The sequence below is a fragment of the Aptenodytes patagonicus genome, chromosome 13 (assembly GCF_965638725.1).
Source record: "Aptenodytes patagonicus chromosome 13, bAptPat1.pri.cur, whole genome shotgun sequence".
Taxonomy (NCBI): domain Eukaryota; kingdom Metazoa; phylum Chordata; class Aves; order Sphenisciformes; family Spheniscidae; genus Aptenodytes; species Aptenodytes patagonicus.
In genome coordinates this window covers 10,998,451-11,011,210 of record NC_134961.1, presented here as the reverse complement: position 1 = coordinate 11,011,210, position 12,760 = coordinate 10,998,451, and the positions used below count along the sequence as shown (strand labels likewise).

The 12,760-nt window shown below is 44.6% G+C and overlaps 1 protein-coding gene across 2 annotated transcripts in view; it reads right to left on the bottom strand.

Annotated features, from left to right (window-relative positions):
- Positions 1-5,733: 5,733 nt before the first annotated feature.
- PDGFA (platelet derived growth factor subunit A) overlaps positions 5,734-12,760 on the bottom strand; it is a 35,259-nt gene continuing 28,232 nt past the window's right edge. Inside the window, exon 7 of one of the 2 annotated variants that reach the window (XM_076351554.1) lies at positions 5,734-7,230. The gene's annotated coding sequence lies outside the window, so the exon portion shown is untranslated. Of the gene's footprint in view, positions 7,231-10,261; positions 10,275-12,760 lie in introns of those variants that run through there. The other variant, XM_076351555.1, reaches the window with a different exon arrangement.

Below are 12,760 nucleotides of genomic sequence, written 5' to 3'. Positions count from 1 at the left end.
TGTGCAAGGGCGCTGTGAAACATCTCCACACAGGACCAAGAGACAGCACTGACACTGTTTCAAAGGAGAAATACAGAGGCCAGCAACAGAGAGGGTTTGGGATGCTTCGGTTCATGTGAATTTTCAGGAGCAAAGGAGGCAGTTACAGTTTCTGATGGGTTTTTAATTGTTCAATGGACTGCTCAATGGCATTAAATGGGCCATACCATGAAGCTGCCTTGGGCAGTATCAGATCAAGGATACATGCTTTTCTCTTTGTATTTTTAATACCCACACAAGCGTTTAGCGCACAGGCAGTCACTTTAAATAAAACTACAGAGATTGCAAATGCCACAGCTTGCTTATTTACTTACTGTCTCTTAGTCTGCCCAAAATGTGGAAATAATGTTTCCAGAGATGCTGGAATTCATGTGCCTGTTGAGGATCCTGGCTCCTGTCCTGGATGATATTGCATATTCAAGGGATGATTCATTCACTCCTGAGAGGGAGGAAGGACTGTACCAGCTGTACCACCTCTCCTTCGCTGATTGACAGTGTGGTGATGTTTCCACATGGAAGCCTCGTGCCTCCAGGTTAAGCCAGCAATTATGGAACAAACAAAAGAGAAGTGAAATGGAGAAATGATTCACGGGAGAGAAAACAAAAGAGAATTGGAAAGGTGATGCCAAGCCAGACTCACAACAATATCTTCATTTGTCTCAGCCCAAAGTGTGCAGACAGGATTCTGCATTTCTTTTGTGTGTAAATTAACAACGTCCTTTGCCATCTGCATGGGAGGACCCAGGAGGGAGCAGCTCAGTTCCCAGGGCTTTGCCACTCCACTCCTGCAAGAGGGTGGTAAAACCTACAGCCAGCAGCCCTCAGTTAAAGACGAGTAAGACCCAACCCCAATACCCTTGACTGTTCCGTAAAGCGACTTAAAAGTTCAAGAAATGGGTTTTCCCTTTTGAACTCCAATTTTTTAAAAAATTTCATCCCTGCTGGGACAGGAACTGTGTGGGATACGGGGCTGATACCACGCGCATTACACACCTCACCATGGATTTAACACAGAAGGGCTGGCCCAGGCTCTGAAGGCAGCTGACAGCTCCCAGCTGGCTGGGGGCTCGCTCGCGTGGCCTCTGCAGCTTCTTAATGGGAACAGGGTGGAAAAGCTGGGCTCAAAGGTTGCCCAGAATGACCAAGAGAAAAAATTCCTCCTGCCACTCCTGTGCTAATCAAAGGGGTGTGGAGAGGAAGTTTCGATCTCCCATGTCTCGCACTGCCAAACAGAAAAAAAAATATATATATATATATTAATTACACAGCCAATTCCCATATTAAGGAAGAAGCCTCCACGCTATCAAAATCAGTCTTGAAATTAATCTTGCCTGTGGTATATGGAAACTGAGCCAGATAGTCCAAGCTCCCTTAAAACGTCTTTCAAACACACCTAATCTGTTTACTCCGGGCTTTTACTGCTGGCGGTACCTGGGACTTCGCCTCAGAAATTTCCTACAGTTTGTGGTCTTAGCAGGTCAAAGTTTCCAAAGGTGGGGAGAAGAGAGGCAATCCCTTCCCTGCCTGTGCGAAAGGTATGTGCCTCTGAGCTACTAATTTAGAGCCAATGAATCAGAAATAAGTAACATAAAAACCGTCTAACATTTATGTTTACAGAGCACCTCCTCTAAGCAGACAAAAGCATGTGTCAACAGGGAAACTGCCATGTAGAGCTTGTGTGGCAAGCGGCTCGGCGTATTTAAACAGCTTTTGCAAAGATGTTAACATGTTGCTAGGGAAGCAAGAGCCTGCAAGGATATAGGTGCCCTCCTGCACCGAGAACCGCCGTCCGTACAATGGGAAAATGGAGCTACCCCTGCCCTCACAGCTTTTTGTTTTCATCTTTGCAGCTTAAAAAAGGCAGTTCTTCCAGCGGCTGATTAATGGTCCTTCTGCAGAAACTGCATTTTACGCATATTTAAAAATCTTGGGCTAGATAACACTTTGACCTAAAATAGAATAGGTTCATTTTTTTTTTCTGATAGTGTCTGACATTTGTAAGTTTTAATACCTTATTTTTTAAAAGAGTCTTTTCTAACTTGAAGAACAAAGGTGGCCAGGCTGTGGCTCTGTGTGCGTGTGCACCCCCCGCACGCGTGCGGCTGGTGGGTGCTCTGAGCACACCGCTAGACCAGCTCTGGGACGTACAGACACATCTCAGACCACCGGGAGAGACGTCCCAGTCTGGCACCAAGAGGACCTCCTGGGCTGTGGAAATATGCCCTGCACAGTTCCCCCTCCCATGGGGTGCGGTCCCTGGGAAAATCAATGTCATCCCCTGCCTGTGAACCATTCCCCACATTTTCTCTTCCCCTGAGCTCTCCGTGTGTGTGATACAAGTCTCGGTTATATTAAGCCCATTGCTCGAAGGACCAGAAACGATGGCTCCCACGGGCACACAACAACTACACTACAGAAAGAGTGAAAACTTCAGGGAACGAGTGGCACTGTGATGTACCATACCTACCCGGAATATATCTGTCCATGTACCGATCTCTATAAACACACCCATTTCTCCATATGGGTGGGTATATATTTATATGTACCAGTCTCAAAATGCCATTAAGTTTTTATTAGCCCCATTTGCAGATGGGGTAACGATGACAGACGAAGTGCTGTGATCCCTCTAGGCTGCTCTTCTCAGGAGGGGAGAGTTTGGGTCTTCTCTCTCTACAAAAGGTAAGAGAGGGAGCTGAGCTTTCCCAAAACCCAAGTAGCTCCTTGGTGCAGGAGTCTTGCTCAGCTCTCGCTTTAAATCATGCTGGCAAATAAACATGAAAGTGAAAATGGTATTGTGAGACAGTTATGCAAGAGCGGGCGGATCCCGGGACCGAGCCATTGTTCCAAACGTTTAATTAACATTATGAAAGCTGATTAAAGGAAAATCTTTAACCTCCAGGGAAATCCCATTTTCCCTCACTTCCCATACCTCTGCAATTTTCACAATGTAAGAAGGAAAGTGTTATTTCAAGGCATGATTCATATCAGCTACAACCTGATCTTTGCCACAGCCATGTCCTGCAGCTTAAATAATTGCTAGCAGTGACACTAGACGGGGACACTTCTGAGGCAGCATTTTTCCCCTGTTATACCATGACCTGAATTGCCATCATAATTTCTAGACTTTGTGTCATCCTGGCACGATGACAAGTGTTCACCCACGCTCAAGAATTAAAGTTAGCTCGCAACGACAGCGATACCTTCCCAGACGCATCATCTCAGATACAAAGTGCGAATGATACACCACGGTCCGGCTTTGTAACAGCAGGGGCTGTTTGCTTTGGTCACTGCAGCAAATTCCTTTGAAGGCAGGAGACTGAAGCTCCATCTCCAGCGACTCCCCATCTAACCTTGAGCAAATCACTTACCCTTTCTCTTCTTTCAGAGGCAGGGATAAAGGCAGTGTTACCTCTCTTGGGGGGCACTGCAAACATTAATGAATGTAACCAGGCACTGGAGATGTTTAGGTGGAAAGTGCTATTGCAAAGTTATGTTAGTGGAGAGATTTGCTTTCAGCTGCAGCGGGCTTCTGAGCAAGCACAGCCCCCCCAGTATTCAGCTGGTATGGATTGCATATTGCCTCTCTGCTCTCCTAGGCCTATTTTAATTATATGGCATGGCCAGCCTGCCAGAGACTTAATCCCAGGATCTAATCTTGGAGGCAATGGACAGCTGACTGCACTGTTTACTCGGAGGAGCGCCCTTGGGGCTGCGTCGAGGGCCATGCAGCTGATGGGGAGGGAAGACATGCACCTGCCCAGCACGCAGAGCCCAGCTAAGCAGGTACCTGCCCAGGGGGTAGCCAGCACCCTGCTCACCCCACCTGGCCCGGGCACCTCAAGCTCTCCAGCCTCTCTGATAGGGATGGCACGTGGGTGGCATCGGGCAGATCCCATGGCCCTGGGTCCTCCCCTGGTTAACAAGGGGAGGACCTGGGTGGAGGATGCATCTACAGACACCCAGATCTAATTCTTGAGGATACACACGGCTTCAGTCCTTCCCAAGCATCAGGCTTATATAAATACATACACATATAAATACATGATATAAATACAGCCCCTGGCAGCAATAAGAATCTCATATGCAGATCTTCAATAGTTCTTCCCATCTGTAGATCTTGCAGGACAAAGACATCGCAGAACTTCAGGGACCGTTCTGAAAAGGGGAAAGATTATCTTTTTCCACAGTTGTCTGCAGTCGTCTGGTGCAAAAACCATTTTAATTATGATGTAACAGGATCATCCTCACTACTCTGACTATGAAGAACAGGCACTGGTTTTGCGCACACAGACATATCAGTAAAGTAGAAGCTTTATTTACAGGATGAAAGTCCTCCTTCAAAAAGCGCTAGAGATAAACCAAAGGAATATTAATGCAACATCGTGAATACCAAATGCATGAAATTCTGACTGAATAAAAGGCAGACAGCTGAGTATTCTGATAAAAATGGGCCTTTATTTTTTAATTCTTCCTTTCATTACCTGGATTCTGTGTTTGTCAAAGCAACAAAATACAGTTTCTTTGATACGCGGCAAATCTGAAAACAATCCTGCAAGTAGCACAACACAAAACCTCCCACAAAAAAGGGAAAGCTATAAAATTTGAGAGGCGACGAGGCTTTCAGAAGTGCCCGTTTCCCAGTGCAATGGCTGGAAGGGTGGCCTGGCCTGGCGGCAGTTCAATCATTTTGTAACGAAGGACAAATACTTTCAACATCCTGAGAAAGAGGGCGGGGGGGAAGGGGGGCACGGCTCCCTCGCTTTCCCTCCTCCTGCTATTCTTTCTCCTCCCTCCCCCCACCCCTCGGATTTTCAATAGCTCTTTAGTGTTTCCATCAAAGGCTTTTACCATTCATCCTCCCTTCTGGTGCCTGCCTTCCACCTGTCTATCCATCACAGCCCTAACTCAGGTCCTTTCCCCCCCCCTTTGCTATTTTTCACGCGGTGGGATTTGTTTATAAGCTTCTGTATTACCTAAGCTCGAGGGGAGGAGGCTGCTGGGAGGAAAGTGAGAAAGCAGGATTAAGGAGTAATAATTCAGCTCCGTTGCATTTCCATCTGAACGGTCATAAAATGTGCAAATCCTGTTCCTGGGAATTTCATGTCAGAGGCCTTCCCTGCCATTGCCCTTCCCGTGCCCCCTCTCTCTCTCCCTCTCACACAAAAACAAGCGTCGGGAAAGATGCTTGTAACTCCACGGACACCAAGCCACGACGTGTGCGCCGGCGGGGAGAAGGCTCCTACCAGCACGTGTGCAGGGCAGACACTTCAGATGTGGCCGTAAACTACAGACGAGGGTGTGGGAGGCAGCAGGGATTGAATCCGGCAGGACGACAGGAGTAAGCAGGGACAGGCCGTTTAATACGACAGCTATATTAATACCAACACCCCCAGCTATAATTAATTAGCCTGGGTAAAAAAAAAAAAAAAAAAAAAAAAGGTAACTTTCCAGGCTTGTTCGCTCTGTAAGAAAATGATACAGAAATTCTATGTGATTCAGATTCCATCAGCTTGAAGTGTTTTTAGCTCATCTACCATCACAAGGCACCAAAATAGACACGGGCCGGCTTTCTAGATCCCAGAGATCCACCAACAATCCATCTTTGATCAAACTGCAAGACAGAAGAAGGACCACTGCCATATAAAGGTCAATGAAGCTTTGTCATTGATTCAAGCAGAGGTCAACGCAGCTGGATGTGGCCTCTGTGCAGCCTCGCTACCTGAACGAACGCATTCAGAACAGCAAGTAGTGCTAAAAAAGGGAGTGTCCCTTAACCTGTCCCCAACCCTAGTGAGCCCACAAACCTTTTCTTGGTGGAACTTCATGTCATGTCTGCTGAACCTGGCAACAGCTGGCAGCTTTCTTCCACTTATGGACACATCTTGGAGATACTGAGGATCACCCAACAGGTAGCACATGTCACAATAAGTTCCTTTGATTGATAGTTATTTATTATTTTTAAATAAAATGAGAAGAGATTGAATTGGTTGCCCATCAGCAGCTCAGTTCTTTGTTTGGCAACTTCTTGGACAGTTTGACCATACATACGACAACACAAAATAAATTTCACTTGCTTGCAGTAGCAGTTTGGTATAAACTCAGTCCATCAAGGATTTATAGTTCTAGCAGCAGTGGGATATATGAAATGAGAAGCCCTTTCGTCCTTAAACTGCTCTGCAGTCTGGTCGAGATGATGAAAGTCATTGTTTCTAAGGCCAGAGGAGAGCAGGAGTTCATTCAGCCAGTTCGGCTGTGCTAGGAGGAGGCGTGCAAATTGGGTCCAAAGACGAGAGGAGGCCCAGAGAAACAGCAGCCCTTGGTTTTGCAGAACAGTCAAAAAGAAATCCTTAATGATGTTAGCCTTGCTTTGCAGGCTGGAGGGGAGCAGTATTTCCATCAACTAAATGATCTCAACTCTTTGGCTTCCCTGAGGGCACTGCAAGAGGACAGACTGCGATCCCTCACCAGAGTCACTCTCAGATGTTTGTGTTCTTCCCACCCACCAGCAGCCTCGAACCTGAGCATGTCTTTGGCACAGCAGGTGGTATCCTTAATCCCACGGAGGGCCAGCCCGAAGCGAAGATTAGCAGAAGAATTTGTTTTCATTAAAATCCAACCTACCATTACCATCCTATCTGATGGTGCCGGTTTAAAATGCGCATGTCCAGCTATTCTAGCAGCTCTGTTTCTGCAGGGAAAGGGCAGTTCAGCAACCTGCCTCTTCACTTTCTAATCTCTTTCTTTCCTTTAATCAACAAGTAACCAAGACAGACACAGCGAGGAATGTTAAATGCACCTCCTCCTGGAGAATTTTGCCAGCAAGGTCAATGGAATTGGGATTTCGCCTTTATTATGTTTCTTTTGACTGTGGAACTGGTCTGATTTTCCTCCCAGAGAAATTTTGTTTATGGGCCCATGGAAAAAGAAAACCAACAAAACAGAAAAAGACATACAAATAAACACTAATACGTGCAGGAAAAATACAAACCTTAGCACCATGCACTCCCCTCATTATCAGACAAAGGTTGGGAAGGGTTCACAAGTGTAAAATGCTCATGTGAATTATGAGATTACTGCTCAGTTTTCTTTCAAGTCGTGGGCTGGAAACAGATGGTGGCTGTAGCATTTATGACGGCACAACATGTTACTGCAAGCCTAGCCATCTCTCTCTCTCTCTCCTCAAAAATGCAGCTGCAAGGAAAGTTGTGGAAAATCACATTAATAGTCTCTTCCACCACACAGTTTTCCAGCCCTTCATCCCTGGCCAGCACATGGACAGAGCCATCTTGTATCCCAGTAAGAATACTCTTCTAATCCCTGTCCTGAATAGTTACCACTGACTGGCTTATTTAACGGCTAGTTAAAATGTGGGGTTTGTTAGAATCGTAAAAAAGCCTCCAGAAAGGAGGTCCTTAAGGTCAGAGCAGATGCCATGTGACCCCAAGCGCTCCATAAGGGAAACACTCCGAAAGAAGCAATCAGACTGTCCTTCAGCTGTTTATTATTTAAACATTCCGTTCAGGCCAAGCAGGTTGATTTATAAAGAAACAGAAAGACAGATACAACATTTGCAAAAGCATCTTTGTGACTTAGGAGTCCAAATCTCGCTTTCAAGCATGAGTAGAAGCTTTCACAAGGGCAAACGTCTCTTGATTTTCAGTAAGACAGCCTTCCAGTAACAAGTTTAGAAGTATCTGATGCCTAAAGATACAAAGAACAACTAACCCGGTATTTAAATATCTTGCCTGTATTGAAGAAAAAAATGCTCAAGCTTCACCACGCGTGTGCTTCAGTCCTGATGGAAATGCCTTGCCACCTAAAATATGTTCAAATATACAGCAAAGCTATCCTTACAATCTGAGTGAAATACAAGAGCTGGCGGGCGGACATATTCCCCCATGGTGGAGACCAGCAAGGTAACCAGCACGTGTGCAATACCCTGCACGTGACAGAGGTGCACCCAACGCCAGCTGGTCTTAACTTGGTGACAGCACATCCGGACTTGAAACCATGAGCTGAGCCTGGGGCACAACCCCTCAACTCTCTAGTCACCATCAAGGGGCCTGCTTACACCAGGGAACTCTTTAAATAGTAGAAAACTGTTACTTGTCATCCGTAGGATCTCTGGGTGCTTTACAGATATGGAATATTCCTGTTTCACAATATTTCTGAGAGCATCAACTCACTAACAGTAAATCCAGTAGCTTGGGATTCAGGCCCTTGTCCAAAACCAGGATTTTAGGATTACTTCTTCAGCTGAGTTAATTAAGAGTCTGTCAAATATTAATTTTCCAGATCAGCGTCACTGGTAAATCTGAGTATCCATTTTGCTATTCTCACTTTGCTGGTCTCACTACCTGATTGAGAACATCAGCACCAACTTTACCATGTTCATCCTTAGTCATTCAAATGTGTTCCTGCTGTTGTTCCTGCAGCTAGATATATGCAATGCAGTATTTTGGCCTCCTAGGATGCAGAACAGGACAACTGCAAACAAGATAGACTTTTACCGCTCCCTTTATCACTTTTCACAGCTAGACCAGGAAGTTGCTACAGAAATTCAATAGTGTACACACTTGACACTTTAAAAAGCCTTCTCCCAGAGATAGAATCTTTTTGGATGATATGACCGTACACATCCACTGCGTATCGTAACTGCAAAAGCCCTGAGACCTTTCCTCTAAGATATAGAAGGTGCCATTTTTTTTTCTTTCGGAAATCTCATCCTGCAGAATTCATTAGTATCCTATGCAACAATGTACTTCCTGTAAGTAATGAGCTATAAAGTGTATTAGAAGTTTCCACTTCTGGTTTTATCTTTTCCTGATCTAGCCTGAAAATTCTTTTGAAGTTGCTCAAAGTGTTCTTCATGTATGCTTGTTTTAGGAAATACCAGATCACTACTGGCAAACTTCTCCTTAATTAAGCGAGATAAAGGAATCAAGATGATATGATCTGCTTAATTTCCCACCTTTTTAAAGTACTATTTTAAGATTTTTTTTTTTTCACTTGCCTTCGAAAAGAAACATGCTGAAGAAAATAAGGAAGGAAGAGACCTTAGAGGCCCAGAGAGGGCAGACATTGCTATGGACTGTCTAGTGGAGCTGGGCTTGCTGGTAGAAAGCCACTGAATAGTTACAGCTTTCCCTCAATGCTATGGAATAGTTTACTGAAAGGCTGCAGACCGCTTCTGAAACTAGCATCACGCCAGGCAATGTGTAAGAGGAAAAGACTAAGCTTACACTGTGTTAGCACAGTAGGCTCTTCAGGGCCTCAGCTTAGCAAGCCAACTCAGATCATGCCTAACTTCAAGCACGAGTAACTTCAAAGAAACATCTCACATGTCTCAAGTGCAGCTTTGCACTGACTCTCTTGCTGAATCACAACTTAGGGGAATGCAGGGAGCTAATGGGAAACATTTGCACTTGCTAACCCCAGCTGCAAGGTCCCAAAACCCCCATTAGATATGCAGACATAGCCTAACCATTTTGGATCGGCCAGCAGGCTCTTCACAATAAACGGATACAAGCTGTTAGGCAAGCTCTTCTGAAGCACATGTAAGAGAAACAGATATCCCTGAATAAATAGTGACTATTTGATTTAAAAGCAGCATTTGTGGCAATCAGTAAAGTACACAAGCTGAGCATTAACCTGCAGGACTCATACATGGCCTGTTAAAGAAACCACTCTATCTGTGATAAATTGCTTCCGTCACTTTTGCTGTGGAAACCCACTGCCGTCAAGGAAGAATTCAGATCCTGAAGATGTATTTGAGTAGCTTCCTGGCTCCAAGAAGACGTCTGAGCAGCTTATTTTACTGTGGGTGAGGTTGGACCAAGACGGGTCTCCGAAGTGTATGAGCACAGAGCCCTGAGTCTGCATGGGAATCTTGCTGCCAAGTAGATACCAGGTCTCCTCAACCACACCATGCAGCATGATACCCTCCCCTGCATGAGGGACATGTAGGCATCAGGGAAGTATCAGCCCTCAAGGCAAGGGGGAAAAGGAGAAACTGCAGTGCTTGGTGGCAGCCAGGGAGGATGCGTCTTCAGGCAGGACCATTTGAGCACAAGGAGGCATATCTTGGCTTCCCTGAAGTGCTGCAGCATCTCTCCCATCTTCTCTGGCCCCACACAGCAGGCACAGCTGGGCAACAGGCTCCAGCAGAACAGGGCCCATAGCAGAAAATCTGGCTTCTTGAAACTTCCCTGGTCTTCAGCTTAAACCAGCACGACCTTTATATAGAAAAGACATGTAAAACCAAAGTGCTAAGGAAAAGGTGAAGCATAGCTGGAGTAAGGAGGACTCCCCACCTGAAATGTCAGGCTGTCCCAGCAGTGAACAGGGCATGCAGCAGGCACTTGAAAAGTCACTGCTGGGAAGTAACTACACCAAAGAGCAGAAAGCTAACCTGGGGTTCGAGTGCCGCTACCTAGGAAAGGAAGGCAACACTCACAGCAACATCCCTGTGTCAAAATTAGCCTCTCTGTGGAACACAGACAGAGGGGGTTTGAAGCCAACTGAGGTTTATTGAAAGTCTTGCAAAAATGAGTTAAAATTGGATGCCCAAATCCCTTAGACTGCTGAGAAAAATCACAGCCAGGGATGTCCAGCAATTCTGGAGGGCTCTTGATACTTCACTGCGGTCTACAAGTTTGAGTGCATCCCCAAAAGGAGCTGAGGCCGCTCAGCACTTCACCCACAGGCCCTCTGTGAACAGAGTCTTCTTTCTTGTGGTCAAACAGGGGATATCTTGAATTTATGTCGTGCTTCTCCCCTTGTGAGCAAACAAAACAATTTCTATGAGTAATTCTACCCGCTAATTGCCAAGGAAAAGTCTAGTAACAAATGCTTTGCATTTTTGACAGGTCAGAGGCTTCCCTAAACAAAGTTGCTGTTTTATGTTTTCTAACAGCACATGTTCACATCCGGGGACCTCGGCAAATTCCAGTATGGATGAGTCTCTGTGGGAAATTGCTTTTCCAGTTTTTCTTGTTTTAACTGCTCCAGGAAATGAGTCTATTTTTACAACAACACTAAACAGCAAAATATGAAACCATTATCTGCTTCGTGGCAAGAGTTTCGGGTCAATTCTCAGGTAACTGTCATCTCCAGTGAAGTCAGTGGAGTTGTATCTATTTATGCAAGTCAGTGATCTGGCCAATCATGTAATTGGTTGATCAGTTACTAGAACATAGAGCTACCATTGGCCTAAGGAGTGTCCCATTTTCATACGTCTCAAAGTTCATCCAAGCCCTGATGTATCGATAAGTGAAGTATTCAAATATTATGGTCTGTAAAGACGATCATTAACTGCTGAAAGATTTAAGCATGAGCATTTTCTATGAACACCTACTTTGTCACTGAATGATCATTACATGTAGTATATTTCCTGGATTCTTTTTTCACCTGCCAAATAAACCAGGGTGGGATTTTCAGAAGTGTTTAAAATGCTTTTCTTCTACTTATTTGTGATTGCTTTCAAGAATCAAGATGTTTTCAAAATCCCCAGGGGATTTCAAGTGCTATGGGCTCAACTGCATCTCTGGGTGCTTCTGGTTTTTGCATACCTGATCTGAACAGCTACTCTCAATTTCCAAGATGGACAGTAAAACCAGTTGCCTTCATTATGTAAGATCAAAGATAGCACGTGGAGGCCAAAACACCGGGTCTCATCTTGGGAAGATGAGTGTGCAACGCTTGCTACAAACTTGGCTCCTTATTTACCTGTTTGAGGGACTACTACTACTCACTCATATGTGAATTTCTTTTCTGTTAAAGCACACAAGTCAGGCTTTCTTTGTGTATTTTTATCTAAGATCTTGGAAGACATTTGGCATGCACAAGTATCAATCCAAACAGAAATTTTTAGATGCTAAAAACTCAAACCGAGTCAGATTTGATGGCCTGCTAACGAGTCAAATATAATAATGATTGGATTCCCCTCTAGGGGAAGAAGTAACACTGGAAGAAGGTGACACTGAAATCTTCAGTGACAGAAATTCTATCACCAGGATGTTGCCAGAATTCCATCTACTGATCATGAACAAGACTAAGAGTTAGCACTTCCTTAGTTTCAGGTTGGGAACTACGTATTCGACTTTCCACCTAACTGAAAAGCTCACCAAACGTCACTCAAGAGACTAGCATATGGAAAACAAACTTAGAGACAATATCTAAGGAAAACAGTATCCAACCTATGACTTGTTCTTTGATTTACAACTGTGATTGCAGGCCCCACCTCAGAGTCATATGCCATAATAGGTAGCAGTTCAACGAGAACCAGCTGTAACTTTTTACGTGTTATAGTGATTCTGAGCTACTTCAGCACATAATTTAGCCTGATGCAGCAAATAATTAGAATGCCTAAAGGGAGAGGTAACATTCCACAACTGAAAAATGAATGACCAACCTTTTGATCTTGTTCATTTTATTTTCTAATTCCTTTTTTCCTAAACTAAAAAGTGCTGTATTTCACATGAAATTCACTCTCACTATTTTTCCTCATCTCAAACTTGTCTATTATGGATATGACTGTGAGTTCGCAAATTATATTCTCTGAGATACCTAAAAAGATAATCTTAAATGGGATCACTGGCATTAGTAATTGCAGTCCTGAATCTACCCACACCGGGAAAGTACTTTCCCGAAAAAGAACAAATATGTATTTCAAAATGGCAACCTCCATGGGAGTAGAAGAGAGTGGAATTCTCCCAGCTGT